This window comes from Microcaecilia unicolor, chromosome 3, assembly GCF_901765095.1.
Source record: "Microcaecilia unicolor chromosome 3, aMicUni1.1, whole genome shotgun sequence".
Lineage (NCBI taxonomy): Eukaryota > Metazoa > Chordata > Amphibia > Gymnophiona > Siphonopidae > Microcaecilia > Microcaecilia unicolor.
Genome location: NC_044033.1, coordinates 276,806,948 through 276,829,274, shown reverse-complemented (window position 1 = coordinate 276,829,274; position 22,327 = coordinate 276,806,948). Strand labels below are relative to the sequence as shown.

Below are 22,327 nucleotides of genomic sequence, written 5' to 3'. Positions count from 1 at the left end.
ATCTATTGACAAAGTTTTATATCTTTACTATTAATTTCAGTCTTCTCTTCAAATGTTGTAATTTTCTTCTCCAGGATAGAAATACTTTCATTAGGAATTTGAACTGACTTAATGAAACTGATTCAATCTCGGAGTCTTCAGAGAGATTCAGCTCCCTCTCCGTAGATTTTGCACCAGAAACGCCGTCGCCATGCTGTGTCATGCCTATCCTCGTAGGGGTGTTCAGCAGTCGATTGCTTGGGTCTGGTCCCGCTGTAGGGAGTACTACTGCCCCTTCGGATTACGGGAGTCTCTGTTTAGATAGTCCTTGCTCGACTGCAGGCATAGGCGGCGGATTCCTTATCTTGGGGCTGAAGGAGATGCCGACTTCTAGCTGTGGGGGCAGTTCCACCTCTCTCCGCTCCGACTCGCAGCGAAGATTCACAGCGTTTCGTAGTTCCAGGGATGGTGAAGCGATCTATGGGCCCTACTGTCGGCAAGACAGGTACTGTGGGGCCTGGCTGTTGTCTGCCCCTCCGTTTAGGCATAGAGTAAGCAAAACTTGTTTTAAATTAGAATGGAGTCAATGCAAGTCCTGGAGCAGCTTCGCAGTGCTCCCTTCAGGCCGCCATCTTGTTTTCTCCCTGTACATCTGTTTCTTATAGTTAATTTTCATGAGATGAGTAATTGCTTTCCCTAGTCTACCTGCATTACACGTTTTTATCAATTTTGCCTGCAGGAACCTGTCCAAACATCTTTTGAGTTGCACTGCATTTGATTTCCTTTATGTCATAGCTTAATTATGAGCTGCAGGAAAATCTTTTTACGATTCCTTTTTCTGTTCTTGTGAAAGCTGTCAATCTCCAAAATAAGCAGTGTGTATGTGTGTGTGTTCTGGTAGTAGTAGGGTAGCTGTGGTGACCAGTATAATTTCGGAACTGCTTTGGACGATGTTGTAGGGGAGATGCTCTTCAAGAAGTGCCCCTGTATTTAATTTCATATATTGCTGATTTGTTGTTTTCTTATTCATAGGTAAAAGGAAAAATGAAACATGCTGCTGCAAAGAGTTTGTCATCTGAACCAGAAGATTTTTCTGATGAAGCAATTTCTGAAATCTTCTATGGGACCTCTCCTCCCAGCACTCCCCGACAGATGAAACGCATGTCCTCAAAACACCAGAGGAATAACACGGGGAAGCCATCTGTCCGCTCAACTTTAAAAGGTTGGTACCAGCTACTAAAGAACAGTTCTAGTTAATTCAGTTATTTAGAAATGAACACAGCTGCAGATGTAGTGTTTTGTGGGCTTTTTTTTTTTTTACCTACCTAATTGATGATTTCCGAAGAAATTATTTCTGTCGCATGTGGTGAAACTGTGGACTTTAAAATGCCCAGTGATCAATTTTCTATGCCTGTGAAATGGTTTCCTTGAACTAGAGACATGGTAATGGGGGATTTAAAAAAAATAAATTATGCTGTACTACCGCAGTAACTGTAAGACGTTATGCGATAGTGCCGCTGGAGCGGGGACCTACAATTCAGCCTGAATTACTCAGTATATATACTTTTGTTCTGATTGAGGCAGTAGATGCTGTCTTTCTTCACCCCCCCTCCCAATTGATGGGTTCATTTTCTGTAAAACCACACACTGGAGGGAATCAAATGAATGCTTTATTTCTGTACAATGTACCGCTAACAGCAAAGTAGATTTCTTAGTATGAATGGTACTTTTATGTTCAATCTAACTGATAATTTACGTTGTCTGTCCTATGTATAATTTCACACTGAATACAGTAAATGACATAATCAGTATAACAGGATGTAGCTGAAGATAGGCAACTCTTCTGTCTCGATTGAGGTTCTTCAAAACAGAGGTGACCATCATAATCTTGCACATTTGACAAGATCCACGTATATCATATTTGCCAATAAAAGCAACAAAACAAAAGGAAGAAATCCAGAAAGACCAGACTGAAACCAATGATGGTAAGAGCACCAAAAAAGTTTTATTGGGAGCCTACACGGTCTGTGTTTCAGCCGAAAAGGCTTTTTACTTCAGGGTGCTCTTACCATCTGTGGTTTCAGTCTGGTCTTTCTGGATTTCTTCCGCTTGTTTTGTTGCTTTTGTGTCTTTTTGCGGGAGATTTGGACTCTCTTTGTTGCTCTTTCAATAACATCCAGGGATCAATAACATCCAGGGATAAATGCTCATTTATTAATGAAGGTATTGCCGCTGGACTCAGAATCTCTTTTAAATTTCTCCCTCTGCTACCAGCAAACTGGAGAGGGGGGTCTTTGAAAATGCCAGTAATGTCTTCACAGTGTGCCAATGTTTCTTTATCAAACTCACTACCCTAGAGGACACAGATGTAAATTTAACAACACAAATCATTATGTCCTCTTTTCCACGGTTAGTAATATTTTTATTCTTTGGAGCTATTAACAGATGCCGATGGTTATACTTACCCTCCTGTAGGTAGTCTTAACCACTGTTGACGAATATCCTGTATCAAATAGACACGGTTTCAAAAACTGTGATTGGGTGATAAAATTACGGTCATTAGAACAAATGCATCTATAACGCAAAAATTGCAAGAACGGAAGACTATCTCACAAAACTTTCATTGTTGCCTAGAATATAATACTTGCGTGGTGACGGCCATTGTGCTTGGCTTTTTCATGGAGAGGATAACAGGTGCATAGCAATTTATGTTGATATCTGCCTGGGCCTAGCTACAGAATTTGGCAGTTTTCTGGATAATGGTTTTCCAGTACAGGACTGAAGGATTGATATCATTCAGAAGCATTTCTGCTTCCCAACTTTAAGCAGGATTTCAGTATCTACGTGGAAGTTTTCTTGAGCTCTTCAACAGTGGCATTGCTGTGTGAGTCATCTACAAGTGAGCATTTAACTTGCTTTGACCCCTGATGCAGGCGCTTGGTTGCCGAAACACGACTTGTCGGGTCATTTCAATAAAAAGAACCCACTTTCCTATTCCTGAAGGTCCACGTGTGCTTTTTTGTTTGGTTTCTTGCTGTACTTGGAACCTTTTCTTCTCCATTTTGTTTAAAACCCTGGGAGCCAGGCTGCCCTTTTAGGAACTAAAACAAAGGATTATTTAAATTATTTCCTTCTTAAATATAGTTTCCCTCATTTTTCTCACTTTTGAAAATTTTTTTGATGTGCATTAAATTTCAGTTTCCTCCCCTCTCTTTATCTCATTCCCTCCTTTTTGTCTGTCCTGCTGCTCAGATTGCTTTGTTACTGTGCTGAGCACACAGAGCAAAAAAACAGTTTAGATAGTCTTCTACATGATGCTCAGGGTTCTGTCATCTATGATCAGTCTACTGAATGCTTTTGGCTACAATCACAAACCCATGATCATTTCATTCATTTTAGATTTTTGCTGATCTCTTTCCAGTCAGCTCCTTTATTTGCAAAACAAGACTACTACATTTGAAAAACTCTCATAGCTTCAAGTCTTATTGTCTCTCTGCCCCACCTCCAGTCCCCCTCCCCCTCCCTCTCCCTCTCCCTTTCTCCCCAGACTATGGCTGAGTACTTCATGACAAGGTTCACAAAATTAATCTTGTTCTCAATCAAGTTACCTCCATCACCATATTTTCCCACTGCAACTCCTTGTGACTCTAGGCAATGGAGGGCTAAGTGACTTGCCCAGAATCACAAGGAGCTGCAGTGGGGTAGGGGTGGGGATAAATAACATACAATTAATCACAATTAAAAAATGTTAATGAAAATGCAGCCCTATCTACCACCTTGTCTTCCTTTTCTAAAATCACTGAAGAGGGGACAGCACATTTTCTTTTTTTCTCCAAAACACTACCTGTTCCTCTGATCCTATTCCCACTCATCTACTCAGCAATATCTCTCTTACCATCATCCCTTCTATCTGTTATATCCTTAATCACTTTCCATTTCATCTGTTCCTGATGCCTTCAAACATGCTGTAGTTATACCACCACTCAGAAAACCTTTATTGGACCCTGCCTGCCTGCATCTATTTCCCCTTCTTAGCCAAGCTACTTGAACTTGCTGTTTCCTTAGTGTCCCTCCGGACTGGCCCAGCAGAACTGATGGGTTGTGCACGCCTTCCAGCAGGCGGAGACAGAGAATACTGATTTCTTGCATGAGTCAGTGAGAGTCCAGCTCAGCCCTAGCAAGTCTCAGTATTCTCAGTCTCCAGCAGATGAAAGCCCTTCAGTCTCTTTCTTTCTGGCTTTTTATCTTATCAGGTATTGTTTCTTTATATGTGCACGCTGGGATACTTTAGCTGGCAGAGGTTGAAGCCTGTGGGGTTTTTTTGTTACCTCAGGAGTGCAAACTCAGGTTGCCGGGTCCCTCCTCCTTATTCCATTCCCAAGCCTTCCCTGAGCAGTGCTCTGGGGATCTTAAATTTTGAGCTGGTCTGCAGTGCTGCAGGGTCCAGCCACTTTAGTTGCTTATTTAAAAAAAAAAAAAAAAAAGTGCCTTTTTATTTCAGCTGTCTTTCCTCTTCACATGGAACAAGGGCGTCACAGCAAGTTTAAAAAAAAAAGGGTCCAATGCAGCGCTGCGTGCCTTTAATTTCCCTGTTCTGCCCTAGCCTGGCTGTTTCCCTGGGAAGTGAGCAGGTCACGGACTGCTTGTTCTGTTGGTAATGGCGGAGAAGCTCTGCAGATAAGTTGTTTGTTAGAGGCGCCGTGTATCTGCGGCATGCATTTGTAAATTTTGTACAGCTTCCAAATCTGAAAACCAGGCGGCCCTAGCAGACTCAGGAATATTGGGGGCCATGGCTGCATTGGGAACAGATTTTTTGCCTGACATGGGAACGAAGGCTCGGTCGGGTTCGGTTTTGGCAGGAACGTCCGCCATATTGGAAATGCAAACTGAAACGGGACAGTCTGGGACAGTGCAGGGAGATACCCCAGAAGGAGGGTTTCCTCTGGAGTTGTCCTGGTGATGTACCAGGCTTTCTTATTAACAACCATCGCCTCAGGTTCTTCTCTGGGGGTGCTTCCTGGCTCAAAAAGACCCCGAGTGTCCTGGGAGGATCACCAGTTGGATGTGGAATTGGAACCAGCTTCCTTTGGAGTTTTAGAAGATCTGGATCTGGAGGCAGAGGACAATGGGGACAAGGATGATTCCTTTGTTGTCTCTGAGGAGTTACCTCTGGGGACGGACCCATCATTAGCTAGGATTTTTCACAAGGAGGATTTGCAGGAATTAATTTCCCTGGTTTCCTCCACCTTGAATTTTGAAGTTATACAGTAGACTACTAGCCAGTGCAAGGTCGACCCTTTGGTGAAAGGGGTCTGTAAGGCTGGTAAGTCTTTCCCTATGCATTAAGATATCAAGGACATTATGCAAGCGCAGTAGGATGTCCCAGTTGTCCTTTTCAGATTGGCTCTTGCCATGGTTCTGCTGCGCCCGATTCTGGAGCAGGAAAAGGATTGGCTTAAGCCTCTGGTAGTGGATGCGGTGGTGTCGGCGGTAACTAAGAAGAATACAGTGCCAGTGGATGGCAGCACGACCTTTAAAGACTCACAAGATCGTCATTTAGAAACTCTGTTGAAGCACTCCTTTGATGTTTCAGCCCTTGCGGTTCAAGCAGCCATCTCTGGTGCTCTAGTAGCAAGGGTGTGCTTCTGGTGGTTGGAACGAGTCTTAGATAGGGATTTCAATGATTTTTCTTTAGTCGATCAGGAGCTGGCTAAGATTGAGATGGGCTTGGCCTTTTTGTCAGTTGCCCTCTGTGATTTGCTAAGAGCATCAGTCCTAAGAGTGGCGGCTCGAAGGACCCTTTGGCTTCGGGGCTGGTCGGAGGACGCGGCTTCCAAGTCTAAGTGAAGTAAGTTTCCATTTTGGGGATCTCTCTTACTTGGAGAGGAATTGGATAAGTTGGGTAAGAGTTTAGGGGACACCAAGGTGCCTAGGCTTCCGTAGGACTGGACAGAGGCTGTTGACCGGGGATATTTGGCTCCTAGAAGTAGGGGATGAGATTCCAGGTGTTTTGGGTTAGGCAGAGGAACACCCTTCCAGGGTCCCATTATTTTCAGTGTACGCAGCCCTTTCATGGAGGACGCCGAAGTGACAGATGTGGCTCTTTCTATTCCTAGGCTCAAAGTCACCCAGCACAATGAAGGTATTTGGGTCCATACTCCATTTCCAGTTGGAGGTCGTTTGACAGAGTTTCACTGGAGATGGGCTCAAATTACTTCCGACAGATGAGTACTCAAAATTATTTGTGACGGGTACTTCTTAATATTCGATCATTCCCTACCGGACATCTTTTTGTAGTTCCCCTGTCAGTTTCGAGAGAAGGCTAAGGTGGTCAGGGAAACCTTAGATCTCCTGTGGGCGGTTTGCCCAGTTCCAGATCTAGAGCGAGGCTCTGGCAGATTTTCTATCTTATTTTGTGGTTCTGAAGAAAGAAGGGGCTTTCTAGCCCATCCTAGATTTAAAGAGAGTCAAAAGGCCCTTTGAGTTTCTCCTTGAAATCGGTGATCGTGGCCATTCGCTCGGGAGAATTTCTTACAGCTCTCAACTTGATGGAGACCTATCTGCACATTCCTATTTGTCCATCGCATCAGCTCTTCCTTCGTTTCGCAATTTTGGGTCAGCATTTTCAATTTTCTGTAATGCCTTTCGGCCTTGCGATGGCTCCACTGACATTTACCAATGTTATGGTCGTAGTGACAGCAGCTGTTCACAAATAGGGCATTCTGGTGCACCTGGACTTAGATGGCTGGCTGATCCACACAAAGTCGTATCAGGAGAATTGTCAAGCAACTGCTCAGGTGGTGTGTTTCCTGGAATCACTCGGTTGGGTGATCAACCCACTCAAGAGCCGTTTAGTCCCATCACAGACTTTGGACTATCTGGGTGTAACTTTTGATACCCTTCTAGACAGAGTATTTCTCCTGGAGGCACGGATTTTAAAGTTGCAGGATCAAGTGTGAAACCTCAGAAACCAGAGAACCCTGTGTGCTTGGGATTATCTTCAGGTACTAGGGTCTATGACAGCGGCTGTAGAGGTAGTACAGTGGGCTAGAGCTCACATGCGCAGTCTTCAGCGGTCTCGTCACTCCAGGTGGTCACCTCAGGCGGTGTTATAATTGGGGTCAGAACCCCTCTCAAACTTACCTCTTTCCTGGGGGGTCAGCTTCTTAGCTGGCTTCTGTTTCTTTTCTCTGTCCTTTCTGAGCTGGCTCTGTCTCTCTGTGCTGGCAGCTTCCAGCAGCATGGGGTTAATTGTTTTACTTTACTACAGCTGTGTGGGTGGACTGAGTTAGCTCTACCTCTCTTTGGGTGTACTGGCTTCAAGTGTTTCACAGTGTTGCATTGGTGTGGGTTGGGCCTCTATGGGTTTCAGTGTGCTCTCTGGGTCAATGTGCTGTTGCCTAGGTCTAGGGAGTGTGACATCATCAGGGAGGGCCTTGATAAGGAAGTGGTGTTGTTTCCTTCAGAGCCTTTGCAACAGTGGTGTTTGCTTTAGGTAGGGTGGTGCAGTGTGCCCTGCTTGCTTTTGCTAAGGGCCAGGTTAGTGTTAGTGCAGTGTGCACTGGTGACTGTGTGTTTAGCTTTCCTGCTTTTCCCTCTTGGTTTTGCAAGCATTGCTATGTGTAGGGCTTTGGAAGCTCTGTTGCTGATAGAAATACTTCAGGGTTTGGTGGTGTTAGGAACACTGCAGAGTTTGCTGTTAGAAGTACTTCTGGTGTTTGTGCTATTGGGAGCATTGCAGTCTTTGCTGTTGGTGTTTGGTGATTTAGAATCACTTTTGGCTTATGTGTTAGCTTCCCTGCTTTTTCTTTGTGGCTCCCTTGTCTTCCCTTTTAGTGCTAGGAGCTCTTCTGGTTGCTTGCCAGAGTAGTGCTTAGGAAGCTCCTTGTTAGTTTCGTATCTAGCTTGCTAGAGCAGTGCTTAGGTAGCTTGTTAGTTTTGTGTTTAGCTTGTTAGTGTAGAGCTCTGCTTGTAGCTTGGTGCTTAGTAGCACCTGTGTTAGCTTTGTGTTTAGTTCCCTGCTCTGTTAGTTTAGGGCTTAGGAAGTCCCTTTGATGAGCAGGGCTTAGGAGCTCCTGTTTAGTATAGGGCTTAGGAAGTCCTTTTGTCAGGAACACTCCTGCTGGTTTAGGGCTTGGGAGCACGTAGATCAGTTTAGGTTTAGGAGTACTTCTGTTTCTAGTCCTGGTCCCTGTGTCATCCGGTATCCAGTAAGTCCTGCTGGCTACTCGAATCCAGGAGCTCAACTCCTGGGGGGCTTAGTAGCTAAGTGCAGGTGAAGCTGTGTGGACCAGTCCGGTGTGCTCCAGTCCAGTGTTCCAGTCCTATGTCCTCCAGTCCGGGGGATTCCAGTCCATGTGTTCCGGCTCGCTGGCCGGTGCCTGCAGTCCCTGCCGGTGCCGGTGTGCTTGCCCAGTGTTGGTTGGTGGGTTTTGCCTGCTGCTGTCGCTCCTCGTCAGCAGTCCAAGGGCTCACATTTGCTCCAGAGCCCGGCCCTGCGGGCTCTGAACCTGAGAACCTGACAGGTGGACTGTTTGGGAGTCAGGTTGCCTCTGTCAGTGACAGTGTGTTGAGATCTCTGATGGTGGCTGCAGTTGAGCAACTTGTCCATGGGGTGGACCCTGGAGTCACCTCAGTGGATGGAAGTAACCACGGATGCCAGCCTCAGGCGTGGGCCAACTGGTGCAGGGCTTATGGTCTGAGCAGGAGGCGAGCTGCTCAATCAACCTGTTGAAGACCAGAGTGATTCGGCTAGCACTACAAGAATTCCAGCATCTCATCAACGGCAAGGCAGTACGTGTCTTGTCGGACAATGTTACAGCAGTGGTTTACATCAGTTGACAAGGAGGGACGAAGAGTCAGCAGCTGGAACTGGAGATGGTTGCGCTTATGTTATGGGCGGAGAGAGTGTGCAGGTGGATTTCCTCAGTTGTCAGACCCTGGATCCAGGGTAATGGTCTCTCAGTTCGGAGGCGTTCGAGGCCGTAGTTTACAAGTGGGGTCACCCAGTGATGGATTTGATGGTGACTCAGAATGCCAAGATACCGCGCTTCTTCAGCCACAGAAAGGAATTGAGGTTGGAGGGTTTGGATGCGCTGCTTCGCTTATGGCCGCCAGACCTTCTGTACATGTTTCCCCCTTGGCCTCTGGTGGGTCAGGTCATTCAAGGTATAGAGAAGCACATGGGCCTGATGATTCTGGTGGCTCCAGACCCACCAAGACATCTATGGTATGTGGATCTCAGGCGTCTTCTCGTGGAGCTTGAACTTCATCTGCCCGGGTTGGTAGGCCGCCTGTCTCAGGGGCCAACCCAATCCGACTCGATTTTGTCTTATGGTTTGGCTCTTGGGAGGACTCATTTAAGAAAGCTTGGTTATTTGAAGGACGTGATTTCTACCATACTGCATTCTTGCTGCTGCTCAACTTCTTTGGCTCACGTTTGGAGAGTTTTTGAGGTCTGGTGTGCTGAAAGGACAGTTTCTCCTTTCAGAGTCTCAGTGTCTCAAGTTCTGGGTTTCTTGCAGCAGAGTTTGGACAGGGGGCTTGCGTTGGCTTCGGTTAAAGTTCAGCTAGCAGCATTGGCGTCCTTTCGTGGCCATGTGAGGGGCAAACCCTTGTCTAGTCATCTAGATATGGCTAGGTTCTTGAGAGCAGTAAACGTGTTGCGTCCACCTAGGCCACCATCCTGTCCTTTGTGGGATCTTAATTTGGTCCTCTTGGCACTTACTCACCCTCCCTTTGAGCCGTTGGCAATGATATCTATTAAGGACCTTACTTTGAAAATGGTGTTTCTGGTAGCTATCTCGTCAGCTCAGCGTGTGCCGGAATTGCTGGCATTATCGTGCAGACCTCCCTTTTTTTGGAATTTTTAGCAGATCGTGTAGTTTTAAGACCGGTTCCTTCCTTTCTACCAAAGGTTTTAACCAGTTTTCATGTCAATCAGCCTCTGGTCGTCCCTGGGAGCTTCCAGGAGATCAGAGGAACAGAAATCTTTACGTAAGCTGGATATCAGAAGAGTGTTGAAAGCATACATATGGAGATCAGAGGAGTTTCGTTGGTCAGGCTGCCTTTTCATTTTACTTGAGGGTGGCTGCAGACGTTTGGTAGCGTGTAAGGCTATGCATGCTAGATGGATTAAAGAGGCGATTGCCTTGGTGTTCATTCTGAAAGGTAAACAAGTTCCGGATGCACTTAATGCTCATTTTACCAGAGGACAGGTAACGTCTTGGGCTGAAGTTTCTTTGATGACTCCGGTCGACTTTTGCAGAGTGGCCACCTGGTCTTCCTTGCATTCATTTGTTAAGCATTACAGAGTTGATGTTCAAGCGCGCCGGGATGTGATTTTTTTTTTTGTGTCGGGTGCTCGTGGTGAGGCTTTTAGGGTCCCTCCCTTTGTAGACTGCTTTAATACTTCCCATCAGTTCTGCAGGGCCAGTCTGGAGGGACGCTAAGGAAGGAGAAATTAGGTCCTTTGCTTTCCTTTAGTCCCTCAGGACCGGCCCCACTCCCACCCTAGATGGTTATATATTTTTTCCTTGCTCTTCTTTTTCTGGAAACACTAGCAAACCCCCCCCCCCCCCCCCTCCCCAAAACTCCAAAAAACAAAAATAAGAACCTCATTAATGCCTTCACAGGCAATTCTGATGGAGTGGTGGAACTCCTTTGTGTTGGTCAGTTGCCAGTGCGATTGTTTTTACAATGTATATATATTTCAGTGGCTCTGGATCTTAGCGGGGCACAGATGTTTTCTTTCTTTCTTTCTTTCTTTGTTACTGATACACTGAGACTTGCTAGGGCTGAACTCGTCTCTCGTTGGCTCATGCAAGATTCAGTGTTCTCAGTCTTCACCTGCTGGAAGGTGTGCACAACCCATCAGTTCTGCTGGGCCGATCTGGAGGGACTAAAGGAAAGCAAATTAGCAGGTAGGACCTAATTTTGCCTTACTGCTTTTGTCTTGACTTTTTCATCTGAAGCCATTCTTGATCCATTACAGTCCAGGGTTTTTCTTCTACATTCGACAGAAATGTCCTTTGCTAAAGTCTCTTGTGACCTGTTCCTGGCCAGATCCAAAGGCCTCTCTCATCCTTCTCAATCTGTCTTCTGCTTTTGACACTGTTTATTACCACCTTCTCTTGAAATGCTGTCCTTTCTTGGGTTTTGATTCTGTATTCTATCTTGATTTTCTTCTTCTCTCCCATCACACTTTTAGTGTGTTCTCTTGTGGGTCCGTGTCCATTGCTATCCCATTATCAGTCGGTCTACCTCAGCGCTCTGTCTTAGGGCCTCTTCTTTTCTCTGTTTCTTCCCTTGGTGCTCTGATCTCCTTCTGTGGTTTCAGTATCATCTTTATGATAATCATGCCAAGATCTACCTCTCTACACTAGAAATTTTGGCAGGAATCCAGGCCCAAGTCTCAGTTTGCCTGTCTGACATTGCTGTCTGGATGTCTCATTGTCATCTGAAACTGAACATGGGCAAGACTGAGCTTCTTATCTTGCCCTCTAAACCTTCATCTCCTCTTCCCCCATTTTCTTATTCTGTGGATAACATGCTCATCTTCCCTGTCTCATCCGCTCATACCCTTGGTGTCAATTTTGACTTCGCGTTTTTCTCTGTGCATATCCAGCAGACTGCTAAAACTTGTCACTTCTTTCTCTATAACCACCAAAATTCATCCTTTCTTTTCTGAACACACTACCAAAACCCTTATTCACACTTATCATCTCATCCTTAGATTACAGCAGCTTGCTTCTCACAGGTCTTCCACTAAACCTTCTCTCTCCCCTTCAATCTGTTCAGAATTCTGCTGCATTACTTCTATTCTACCAGTGTCATTATGCTCATATTAGCCCTTTCCTCGTCACTTCATTGGCTCACTGTTTGCACATACAGTTCAAACTCTTTTTATTGACTTACTAGTGCATTCATTCTGCAGCTCCTTAGTATCTTCCACTCTTATCTCTTCCTACACCACTCTCCATGTGAACTCTGTTCATCGGGTAGGTCATATCTGTACCTTTCTCCTCCACTGCCAACTCAAGACTATTCTTTTATCTTATCTTGTTGCACCGTATACCTGGAATAGACTTCCTGAGTTGGTACATCAAGCTCCATCTCTTGCCATATTCAAATCTAGGTTAAAAATTCTTTTTTGAGGTTCTTTTAACTCCTAGTCACCTGTTCAGAACCTAAGTTTGAGTTTCCAAGTTTATTAAATTTGATATACTGCATAACAAAGATCTATGTGGTTTACATTAGAAATATAATAGAAAAGGAGAGCTATAAAAATGATGTAGAAAGATAAAGTCCTGCAAAATTGTGCCTACTGCAGATCCAGCTATGCATCAGCCCACCTCAAGGGGCATTGAAAAAATGTCTTAAGACCCATCTTAAATTTAAGATATGAAGTATCAAGCCTCAAATATTGTGGCAAAGCATTCCATAATATGGGCCTGACTACCTCAAAGATAGAATTACTTGTGACAGTAAGATGAAACTGTTTCAAAGTAGGAACAGAGAAAAGATTCTGTGGAGAGGAATGGAGAGTCTGTCTTGGAGTGTAGGAATGAAGAAGGCGAGACAGAAGGGAAGACTAGTTGCCTGGATGCTGTGAATAAGACACAGGATTTTAATCATTCCCACAATAAGTAATTCCCTAATCCCTTTTTTGTTCTGTTTGTCATGAATAGATGGTAAGCTCTGTCGAGTAGGGACTGTCTTGTAGGTGTTCAGTGTACAGCACTGCATACGTCTAGTAGCGCTATAGAAATGATTAGTAGTGTGGTCCTGTAGCAGGAGACTGCCCTAAGCTGTTACAGCAGGTTCTCCCCTCCCTAGTATTTGTACTAGCATGTACTAGCACTAACTTTGATTATTCGTTCCTGTTTGCAAAGCTGTAAAGGCCACTAGCATTTAGCATTTGGTCAAGCAAGACTTTCAGGGATTTTTTTTTTTTGTTCCTGAATGTATCAGAAACAGTTGTGCACTGGCACTTTTGATGAATGGTGTGATTTTCTTTTTGTTTATTCTCAAGTGGTAACTTGTTGTAAATAAATTATTGCTTGAAAATGTTTATGTAAACTTTATGCCCTGGAAAATATGCCACCTTGGCTTGATATACTAACACAGACATCCCACCTGCAGACAAATTTGCTAACTACTTTAACAAAAAAAAATAAAAAATTACGTAGCACACTTCCTTACCACAACACCGACATCGAAAACTTCTTCAACGACCTGGACCTAACCTCGGATACCCAGCTGACCTTATTTGGACAACATTTAACCTCCTCAACACTGAATCAGTTACACAAGCAATTCACAGGTCCACCAAGACCCACTGCAAACTGGATACATGTCCCAGTCACCTACTAAAATCCGCCCCTGACCGCTTCATAGCAGACCTCACATCTCACCTAAACTTAATGTTACAACAAGGTCTCTTCCCTGAGGAATATGGCAACATCCTACTCATCCCAATACCAAAAGACGCCAAGAAAAGCACAAACTATCTCACCAACTACCGCGTCTATCCCACTAGTAGAAATGATGGAGAGTTTGGTGACTAAACAGCTCACGGAATACCTGGACAAGTTCTCAATATTACATAATTCACAATCAGGATTCTGCTCCCACCATAGTACCGAAACTGTCCTAGTCACCCTCCTGGCCAAATTCAAGCCGGAGACAGCCATAGGTAAAAGCATACTCCTCCTCCAGTTCGACATGTCGAGTGCATTCGACATGGTAAACCACAACATACTACTAAGACTACTTGGCCCATTCGGGATTGAAGGAGATGTACTTAAATGGATCAAAGGTTTTCTTTTTTTTTCTCTTTATTGCTTTTCAATTTTACAAACAAATATACGTTTGTAAGGTAATACAGAGAAGTCATTATAAAAAAAAAAGTATTCCACGAATATAATATTTTAAACTCTTCCTTAGACCACCAAAATGAATCTTTTTTTTGGGGGGGGGGGGCGGGGGGGGGGGGGGGGAGGGAGAGAGGTTTAGTAAATTAAGGAGATTATAAACAGAGGAAAAACTATCTTAATTATTAACAAATTGGCATAGTCCAGATCTTTATCCCTGTTTCTTATTTCACAGCTGTTTCTATTGTTTCAACCAGTCGGCTAGATGGTTTTATTTTTTTTATTTGCATGAAGTCTTTATTAAACAATACATTAATGTATCCGTTACAGAAAGAGTATAGCATTGGGTCTTAACGATACATTTACATTTGGTAACTCCCCTCTCTCCATCACTCCTCGTCAATAGTTTCTATTTTTAAACCACGTGTAACTTCAAAATTTTTTTTTTGTTTTTTAACAATTTTATAGTGCAAAGAATCCCCCCTCCCCTCCCACTGCAACCTCAGATTGTCGTACCCTACAAACCTCTTCCTAATCAATTTTCCTTATTACTTGCATAATACAGTTATGTGAAATTTTTCCATATTGAGTGCCATTTGCCCATTTGGTGCTTGCGTTCAGCCAGAAGTCTCTCCATCTCGCACAAAGCTCAGCTTATTGTGCCATTTAACAATCGATGGAACCCCTACATTTTTCCACTATGAGGCAATAACCACTCGTGCCACCCCCACAGCAAGCCGCACCAGGTCCTGCTGGCATTTCTTTAAACCAGGTGGTTTTGCTGAGAAGAGAAAATACTCAGGTGACCAAGGAATTGAACTTCCCGTCCATTTCTGTATTTTACTTCTAACTGATTTCCAAAATGCTTGGGCCTTTACACAACGCCACCATATATGCCCCATGGTCCCTCTATTACTGCACCCCCTCCAACATAGTTCTGAGGAGTTAGGATATATTCGCTTAAGGCGATCTGGCGTGAGGTACCATCTAAAAAGTACTTTCACAGCATTTTCCTTAAGTGGTACATGTGTAGAAACACCCAGCACTGTCCGTTCTATTCTCTCCCACTCGGTCTCTCCCAGGGCCACTCCCAGATGTCTTGACCAACTTTTCCTGTGTAGGGTGTATTTGGGAGATTGTGCTCGTAATTCACGGTATAAACGACTAATCAAGCCCCTTGAAGAGGCGTAGTTTTCACAAACCTCCTCCAGGCCTAATCTTTTCCGTTGCAGTACTGCTTTTATAGCTTCAATTTTAAGAAAGTGGGCCAATTGATGATATGCAAATTCATCCTCCACCCCCATGTAACCCGTACTCTTCAAGACTCCGAAGGGAAGCAAAGATTCCCCCTCAAACAGACCCCAGGTTCTCAAGCCTTTTTTATACCACCTGGTAAATACACCAGTGTCCTTCCCGGGCAGGAACAGTGGGTTAAACGGTGTCATGCGTGTAAGTGTACACCTCCCCCCTGGAAACAAGCTATCCCAATAGTGGAGAGCGACACCTATGGATGGACACACTCCCTCACCCAGGGCTCTAAATGATTTGGGAAGCCACATGACTGCCCCCAGCGGGGATGGCCCATGAGAGTGTTGTTCAATATGCACCCATTGTCTATCCGGATAGTCTTGGTACCACTCTACTGCCACCTTCGCTTGCACGGCCCTATAATACCATATGAGGTTTGGGACACCCAAGCCGCCTTGTCTACCATCCTGATAGAGGAGCTTACGCGCTAAGCGCGGTCTCTTTCCTGCCCAGACGAAACGCACTATAGAATCTTGAAGTGATGACAGGAGTCACCTGGGCAGCATTACAGGCAGCGCATGAAATAAGTATAGCAGTCGAGGTAGCACATTCATCTTGACAATTGCTACCCTTCCAAACCAGGAAACCTCTAGATCCCCCCACCTCTCCAGGTCTTTCTTAATACCGCTACTTAATCCCTTGTAATTGGCCATATATAGATCAGATAGTTTTGGTGTTATGTTCACCCCCAGGTATTTAATTTGTTTTTTAGCCCATCTAAATGAAAAGGACGCTTCCAGGGATACCACTGTATCCTCTGGGAGTGTTATATTCAGGGCCTCCGATTTTGTCATGTTAACTTTGAAACCAGATAGTGTGGAATATTCATCAATAAGGCGTATAAGATTTGGGAAAGTAGATAAAGGCCAAGTAACATATAGCAGGATATCATCTGCAAAGAGGGCCATTTTATGTATTCTATCTGCCACTCGTGCCCCTGAAATTTCTGGTTCTAAACGGATTTTAGAGGCGAATGGTTTCATAACCATGGCAAATAATAATGGGGATAGAGGGCACCCCTGTCTAGTTCCCCTGTGCAAGGTAAACAGCTCAGAGTTACTCCCGTTCACTCTGACACATGCTTTGGGGGCTGCCTGGATCCATCTCCTAAATTGCTCTCCGAATCCCATAGCCTCCAGCACCTTGTACATAAATGGCCAGTGGACCCTATCAAAAGCCTTTTCTGCATCTAAACTCAGAAGACACAGAGGCCTCTGATGTCTCCCTGCCAGAAACATAAGATCTAAAGTGCGTCTAATGTTGTCCATTGCTTTTCGGTGCGGCACAAAACCTACTTAGTCTGGATGTATTAGTTGGCATCAAAGGTGCTAGTCTACTTGCCAACACCTTCGCTAATATTTTTACATCGGCATTCAGTACCGATATGGGCCTATACGAGCCACACTCTATCGGATCCCTATTTGGCTTAGGCAGCACCGCTATCCAGGCCTCCATCATGGTCAAGGGTAATGCCTTTCCTTCTCCCACCTTGTTAAACAAGTCAGCCAGGATGGGGGCTAACCCTGGTGCAAATTTCTTATAGAACTCATTTGGTAGTCCATCCAAATCTGGCGACTTGCCGGAGGGCAAACTACGGATGGCCTCTTGGACCTCAATTGGAGTGACTGGTTGCTCTAAATTTTCCAGGTGGGGAGGGGCCAAAGTACTTAGCTCACTATTAGCCAAGTAAGTGTCGATTGAATCTATGGATGGGGCAATCTCTTGAGCATACAAAATTTGGTAATAGTCCCTAAAACGTTTATGTATCTGATCTGAAGTGTGCAGTATCGAACCTTTTCCGTCTCACCATATGGTCTACTTTTTGTCGCCGAAGCTTAATTGCTAGAAGGCGACCTGCCTTGTTGGCAAACTCGTATGTTCCTGCCCTGAATCTTTCCCGACCCAGACTTAACTGTTCCGAGTAAATAGAATCCAGTATCAGCCTCTCTCCACATAGTTGGCTCCACACCTGAGGTGACCTAGTTACCTTATGTTGGCCCTCCAATACATGTATTCTTTCCAGACACTTCACTATTTGCATCTTACGTGCCCTGGATCGCTTACTAGCAAGCTGTACAAAATAGCCTCTAGAGACAGTCTTCATGGCGTCCCACACTACTGCCATTGTGGGCCCTGAATTTTGATTGAACTCCAAATACTCTTTCAACATTTTCCTGTATCCCTCCTCCACCTCCTTCTCCTGTAAAAGGCCTGTATTTAGTGTCCATCCCTTATCTTTGGTTTCTGTTCTAATATTTGGAAGGGTGACCCACACTGGGGCATGATCTGAGATTGTCACATTACCTATTCCAGCTTGCGGTCCCCGTTCTACCAATGTGGCATCTATAAACAAATAATCAATGCGAGAATAGGAATTATGTACCCGAGAGTGGAATGTAGTCTCGATCCATCAAATGTGTCAATCTCCACAGGTCTAGAGTTCCCAGGGAACGGGCCAGTGACTCCAGCGCTACGGCTTCTCTTTTCCCTTCTGTTTTAGTGGCTCCTGTTCTGTCTATGCTCGGATTCATGACTGCGTTAAAGTCACCCCCCAATATTATAGATCCCTGTGTGAATGATGTTAAGGCATGCTTCACTTTAGCGTAAAACTGTTCCTGCCCGCTATTTGGGGCATATACTGATGCAGTCGTTAAATCAACCTGATCTATTTGGATATGAAGGAATATAAAACGCCCTCCCGGGTCCTTTTTAACCTGCAGTACCTTGGCCCCTACCTTGCTATGTATCAGCACTGCAACTCCACTCTTCTTAGATGCCTCAGATGAAGCACAGTACACCCCAGGGTATCCCGAGCTGGAGAGAAATCGTTCAAACTTTCGGCGTAAGTGTGTCTCTTGTAAAAGAACAATATGTGGTTTCAACTGCTGTAGTTCCTTGTAGAGCTTCTGCCTCTTTTGGGGCATGTTTAATCCCTTAACATTGTATGATAATATTTTTAATTCTGCACTCATTACTGGACTGATTTTAAGCACGCAATTGCATTTTGCAGGGGCAACTTTTCAACACATTGTATTAAACTTCCTAGTCTAACTACCCCATCAAAAGCCCTGATCCTCCCTCCTCTGCCTCTTCCCTGTATCCCTTCCCTTGTCCACATCCCACCCTCCTTCCTCTTTTGTATCATACCATTAAATAAACTCCCCATTTCTCTTCCCCCTCTAACTTATCCCCCTTCCTACCGTTTCACCAAACAGTGCTACCGGCACTGCTTGGGTTTGTCAGAGGAAGCAACCCACAACCCGAGAATACCACCCTTTCCCCATCCCATACATTTCACACATCCACATCTTTTCATATCTTGATCTCAATATAACACTCATTCACATTATATCACTCTGTCTCAGCCCCTCAACTGCAGATAATATACATTACAGCAATGCATCTGTCCAACCGATAAGCATCAATACTCATCTTTGATCCTTTACCTCTCAAACAGAGTCAGTTATTGCTCTAACCAATTTTGGACTCTGTCTTCTGGGTGCTCTGTCCAACTCGCTTCCACTTCTGAATTCTGGCTTTCGTCGCTGGCGCAATCCCTGCGGGTAGCACCGGTGTGGTAGTCAGACCTGCTTCATGAAGACTTTTCCAAGCTTCTGAAACCTTACGAAACCTGAGTTGTTTGCCATTTAATGCAAAACTTACAGCAAAAGGAAAGTTCCAGCGGTAGGTGATCTTTTCTTTGAGCAGAACCTCCAGTACCGGCTTCATGGCCCTTCTCTGCGCCAGCGTGTATGCAGATAAATCTTGAAAGACAGAGACTCGTGCATCGTATTCCAATGTGGGAAGTTGACTGGCCTTCTGCCATACCCGTTCCTTGAGTGCGTATGATGTAAAGCGCACTACTATGTCTCTGGGTCGATTAGCCACTGTTTTACCCAGGGCTCGATGTGCACGATCTATCTCCACAGCGTCTGAAGCAGTGCCTTCGCCCAGGATCGTAGCACACAACGCTCGCACAATAGTAGGGACATCCTCTCCTCCTCCGGATTCTGGTACACCCCGAATTCTCAAGTTATGCCTTCGACCTCTATTTTCGAGGTCATCCATTTTGTATTGTAAGTCCTCTGCTAGGTCGGACAGTTTAGATAGTTGCGTTTCTATCGCGTCGTTAGTCTCTGCCTGTTCGTCAGCCTTCTCCTCCAGCGCCTCCACTTGGCCCCCCAGCTCACGCAAATCAAGGCTGATGGCGTCCACGTGTTCCAGGATCTCTACTCTGGAAGCCTTGATTTCCTCCCGGATCGCCTCCAAGCACTTCGCAAGGTCTTTAGGAGCATTTTTCTTTTTGGGGACCGAGGCGCGCTGATCCGCATGGGAGGATGCCGTGTCCGAGTCAGATGAACATCTTTGCTCCGGAGACGCGTGGCGCGACAGGCCCTTCGCCATCTGCCTAGAGGAATGGCGCTCTCCCTCCCGATGTTGCGACCCTGTCGTTTTACTCATTTCGATTAGTAACGTGTACTGACTTTGCTTCTGCAAAAAAATCTCCAATAGGGCTGCGGATGGCTTTAGATAGTGTCTTGCTAGTATATGGAAATGCAGGAGCTGACTTCTTAGGCAGCCATCTCGTCTCATGATGTCACTTCCTCCGGCTAGATGGTTTTTTTTGAGTCCATAAAGATCCTTAATTGGTTCGGCTCAAAAAATACAATTCCTGACTTACGAATCAGACATTTGCAAGGATATGCTAATGTGAAACTTGCTCCTAGTTCTCTTGCTTCTTGTCTTAAAGTCAAAAATTGTTTTTTTCTTTGTTGTGTTGTCTTGGTCACGTCTGGATAAACCCAAATTTTTTGTCTGTAAAATAGAGCAGAGGAATATTTGAAATATATCTTCATGATCATATTTAAGTCCTGCTCAAAGACAAAAGATACAATCAATGTCCCTCTAGTCGAAATTTCTGTCAATGATTCTTCTAGGAATGCTGTTAAATTTTGCATATCTATATCAGGTCTTTGTGGAGGAATATTCACCAGGTTAACTGATTCTGGAATTTCTCCTTGTTTCTGAATTTTTGGTAGGTAATAAACTTTATTACATGGAGGAATAGTTGTTGGAGATAATTTCAGAATTTCTTGAAAATATTTTTTAAGAAAATCGTAAGGCACTAATCCTGGTGCTATAGGAAAATTAAGAAGTCTAAGTGTAAGATGTCAGTTAAAATTCTCTATTTGCTCTCTTCTGCGGGCAGTTATCATCTTATCTTTAACCAAAACATCAACTGTTGATTTCACATTATTAGCTTCTTCTTTAACTTGAAGAATCTGATTTGTGGTGTCCATTTTAAAATTATCTAACGATTCAGAAATTGATGTCAGTTTACTCACAATTGTGGACATTTCTTTAGTTGATTTTGCAACTTGCTTAGTTAATCCCTAGACTGCTTTCCAAATAGCTGGCAGTGTGACCTCGTGTAAGGATTCTTCATCTGAGTTGTTTCCCTCTGCTAGTCTGGAGGAGGTACCGCCGAGTGGGCCCACACTGTCGACATCTCCGGTCTCAGTCTGGCCCACTAACTCCTCTCGAGATCCCGCAGGGCACGGGGGTGGATTCAGTTCCGGCGGCGAAAGAGTGTGGTATCTGGCCCCAGGATTGGCTCTTTTCGTCCGGTGCTCAATCTCAAAGGAGTAAACAGAGCTCTGCGAGTGCGACACTTTCGGATGGAAACTCTTTGTTCCGTTATAGCCGCAGTTCAGCCCGGAGAGTTGCTTACTTCCCTCAGTCTCAAAGAGGCTTACTTGCACATTCCCATTTGTCCGCCTCATCACCGGTATCTTTGGTTTGCGGTGCTGGGTCAACACTTTCAATTCCAGGCGCTTCCCTTCGGATTGGCAACGGAACCCCGAATCTTTTCCAAGATTATGGTCGTGGTCGCGGCGTTTCTGCAACAGGAAGGGGTGCAAGTGCATCCTTATCTTGACGACTGGCTGATATGAGCTCCATCCTTTCAGGACAGCGATCAGGCGATGGACAAGGTAGTCAGCTTGCTGCGTTTGTTGGGTTGGATTCTCAATCTGGAAAAGAGTCATTTGGTTTCCTCTCAATCCTTGGAATACTTTGGGGTTCTTTTCGACACCCGGTTGGGCAGAGTCTTCTTGCCAGAGAGTCGGAGGTTGAAACTTCAGGCTCAAGTTCAGAGTCTATTGCGCATTCCAGCACCCAAGACCTGGGAGTATGTTCAGGTTTTGGGCTGCATGGCAGCCACGTTGGAGGTGGTTCCATGGGTCAGGAATCACATGAGGCCTCTTCAGAGGACCCTGCTGAGCCGCTGGTCTCCGGTCTCGGAGGATTACTCAGTTCAGCTACCATGGGAACCGTTGGTCAGGATGGACATGTGTTGATGGCTCCGAGCCGACAGACTGGGCCTGGGGATGCCCCTGGCGGTTCTGGACTGGGTAGTGGTGACTACGGATGCCAGTCTTTCAGGATGGGGAGCCCATTGTCGGGGGCTCACGGTGCAGGGTTCTTGGTCTCCGGTGGAGGCTTCTTGGTCCATCAATCGGTTGGAACTGAGAGCGGTTCGGCTGGCATTACAGGCCTTTCATGCGGAACTGGCGGGGAGGACGGTTCGTGTTCTTTCCGACCACGCGACTGCGGTAGCCTATGTCAGTCGCCAGGGGGGCACCAAGAGTGTTCTGCTGGCCAAGGAGGTGACGTGTCTATGCTGTTGGGCGGAGGAGCACTTGAGTCAGCTCTCGGTGGCTCACATAGCGGGTGCTCTAAACACCGAAGCGGATTTTCTGAGTCGTCATGTCTTGGATCCCGGGGAGTGGGAGCTCTCCGAACAGGCTTTTTCGTTGATCACGAGCCGGTGGGGAGTTCCTGCTATGGACCTGATGGCACGAGCAGCCAATGCCAAAGTGACACAATTTTTCAGCAGAGGCAGGGATCACCAGTCTCAAGGGATCGATGCGCTTCTCCAAACGTGGCCTGTGGCAGATGATATGTATGTATTTCCACCGTGGCCCATGATAGGCAGGATATTGGGACGGCTTGCCACCCAGGTCGCGTGATCTTCGTGGGTCCGGATTGGCCCAGTTGTCCGTGGTACACAGATCTGGTTCGCCTTCAGATCGACAACCCGTTACGACTGCCCGCTCGTTGGGGGCTGTTACGTCAAGGTCCCATCCTTATGGAGGATCCCTCCC

General features: G+C 45.4%; 1 protein-coding gene across 1 annotated transcript in view; it reads left to right on the top strand.

Moving 5' to 3' along the window:
• Positions 1 to 1,118: 1,118 nt before the first annotated feature.
• MAP3K4 (mitogen-activated protein kinase kinase kinase 4) overlaps positions 1,119 to 22,327 on the top strand; it is a 540,168-nt gene continuing 518,959 nt past the window's right edge. The window contains 1 exon segment of the mRNA XM_030198101.1: positions 1,119 to 1,201. The gene's annotated coding sequence lies outside the window, so the exon portion shown is untranslated.